At 36.9% G+C, this 3,029-nt stretch overlaps 1 pseudogene; it reads right to left on the reverse strand.

Annotated features, from left to right (window-relative positions):
- Nucleotides 1-317: 317 nt before the first annotated feature.
- On the reverse strand, nucleotides 318-1,958 carry LOC127241369 (protein ELC-like; annotated as a pseudogene).
- Nucleotides 1,959-3,029: the final 1,071 nt, after the last annotated feature.

Here is a 3,029-nt window from a genome sequence, read left to right on the forward strand (position 1 = left end):
TAAACACAAGTACACTATTACGTCTTAACTCTGCTACGCTGCTAGCTAAGGCAATTTCATTTTATGATTTCCCCGTAAATTCTAACAACCAACCATTGAAATAAAGTCATAGAAGAAACTAGCTACTTAGGCACAAAACGATCATTTCAATTCAAAGTAATAATAATATGCATTCCAGCATGTTCTCATACTACGCTATCAAATTACCCGCACAAATCAATCAACCTTCCTAGCCAAAGCATACATCAAGTATGAGCAGACCCAGTGAACAATGTCCATGAAAAAAACACTATCTGCCGTATAATCATAAATAGACATAATGAAATCCTTGCGGGGCAGCCAAAGAACACAGATATAATTGTGCACCAAATACAAGTAATTTCTTATACCCACTGTGCTGTACAATCATAACAAAAATTGCTATACCACGCTGTTCAATAATCAAAAATTGCCGATAATGGCTACAATCCGAAGAAAGTGGTTCTTCAAAACAACATACCAACACCACGGCTATAGATCCATTAATCCAAATAACCTATAAACTCATTGAGACAAAAATACAGAACTGTATCAACTTTCATAATGCCCAATGTGAAGCTGTGCGAACAAAAACCTTTCAAACCTTATCCTCAATTTCTTCACGCTTAATGTGTTGTTTGGACAATAAAATGAAAACCCCTGCCAGAGAACACAAATGTTATCGATCCCGAAAAATATGATTCACAAAATCAGAATGAAGAAGAACAATATTCATTTATCACCAAAACCGCACAAAAACAAAACAATATCACAATAAAGAATATACATACAACCTCGTCAGAATGCATAGTGGGAAGGCGGCGCCCTGGAAGCCATGCTAGCAACCTGAGCCTGCATTTGGATGGCCCTAACTTTGGATGCCGTGGCACGATGGAAAAACTGCTCTCGTGCCAAAAGCCGCACATTCCTCAAGTACTGATCGAATGGCACTGCTCCTTCCTGCACAGCCTTGTCCAAAGCATATATGGTATCCTCCACTGCCAAATCCGACGCCGTGCAATCCAACATTTGCTTGGACAGAGCATCACAGGGCTCAAAGCATTCGTCAATGTCGATGTTGCTGACATCGTTACCCCCCAATTTCGATTCGTTTTCCCTTATCCATCCCTCCAGAACATCGCTGTTCATCAAAACCATTTGCAGCTGCTGCTCGAGTGCTTCCTTCTCATCCTGCATTTCCTTCAATCCTTTGGTTAAATCCTCCTCGCGTTTTCTCAGCACTGCCTGCGTCGCGAAGAGCCCTTCCATTTCCCCTCCCTAGTCTTCCTCATGTTCTTAATATCACCATTCAAACTCTCCACGAGCTTATTCATGGCGTTTTTTTTATAAACCTCAGCCGGATCGTCCATTACTCTACCACTTCCATACGGCGGCGGTGGGGTCGGGGAAGGGGGGTAGTCTCTCGGGGGGATTGCCGGCCGCGCCGGAGTCGATCCAACGGAAGAATTGGCATTGGCATTCCCGTAGTTTTGATTCAAATTAGGGTTTGACGGGTTACGCTGGGAATACAGGGGCGGATCGCGGGCGAAGAAATGGCTCAAATTCCTGGCCAATTCGACCAAATTGGAGGCCGGGAAGACCCACGAATGAAGGTAAGGAACGGAGACGACGCCGTTGGGGGAGACGAAGGGGTGGGGGCGCTTGATGATCATGTCGCGGGTTGGATTGACGAAGACGAGGGGGGCGTGGCGGGGGTAGGACTCCATGAGCCAGATGATGACGGGGATATTGTATGTGACGCCTTGGAAAGTCATGGGGACGGTGCCGTCGGCCTGTAGGAGGTTGACTGTGCGGCCATCGTTGTGGGTGAAGACGGCGGTCTTGGGTTGCAGGGAAGGGTAGGCTTCGGTGAGGTACAACAAGTGTTGCCGGATGTGCCACTTCATGTCCTCATAGAACTCCTCGTTTTTTATAAATCAGTTTTAATATAATTATAAATAAATCAATATATTTTTTATTTATTTGTATCATATAAATTTATTATCTGCAAAATGATACTCATATTATATATAGTTGGACACGAGATTTAAAAATATTGATATTATATTGATAGTTGGTAAAAAATATGAATAAAATATTCTTTTGCCCTTGTGAGTGTATTAGTGTAAAAAGTAATGACATTTGTGTAATAATAATGAAAATATAGGGATAATTTGATGGTGAGATGAGTATTTATGTAAATGAGATTATTATTTTCGGACGGACAAAAATAATAAACAACACTATTATATTGAAACGGGGGAGTATATACTATCTTTCTCCCTAACCCTAATTCTAAATCATATCGGTTAAGATTTTATTCATATAAAAAATTGTTATTATTTTAATAAACTTTTCGAAATAATTACTCCAAATTTTCCTCGATTAGGTTAATTATTAGTTTAATAATTTAATTGGATGTTATATATATATATATGCATATAATATTGTATTTAATGATATATAGAAATATATCTAATTTAATACTCTTTCCGTCTACACACAAAATAAATATTTACTTTTGATGCGATATTTAAAAAATAATATTATTTTAATTATAGTGGGTAAATAAAAGTAGTAAAATGACATCTTTGCTCTTGTTTTTTTTGTGTAAAAATAATAATGTGATGTAAAGTAAGGGTATTTATGAAAAAAAGTGAGGTATTTAATGAAATATTTATTTTGTAATTGGACGTTTCAAAATAAAAATATGTATGCTTTCTACCTGGACGAATAGAGTGTATTTTTATAACTAATATTAGATAGATTTTGTACGATAACTTTTAATAGTATACCGTACTTATTTTAATATATATATATATAAGAATTTCCGTACTTATTTTAATATATATATATATATAAGAATTACGAATACATAATATTAATATTTGTTTATTTTGCAAATTTTTTGGACAATTGTTATAAAAATACAGAAATATAGATATGCTTCTTCATATATTAGTGGTGTATCATTAATTTTGTGTGCTGGATAACATTACTTACATTTAGGG

This window comes from Andrographis paniculata, unplaced genomic scaffold (genome assembly GCF_009805555.1).
Source record: "Andrographis paniculata isolate CXL003 unplaced genomic scaffold, ASM980555v1 Contig82END, whole genome shotgun sequence".
NCBI lineage: Eukaryota > Viridiplantae > Streptophyta > Magnoliopsida > Lamiales > Acanthaceae > Andrographis > Andrographis paniculata.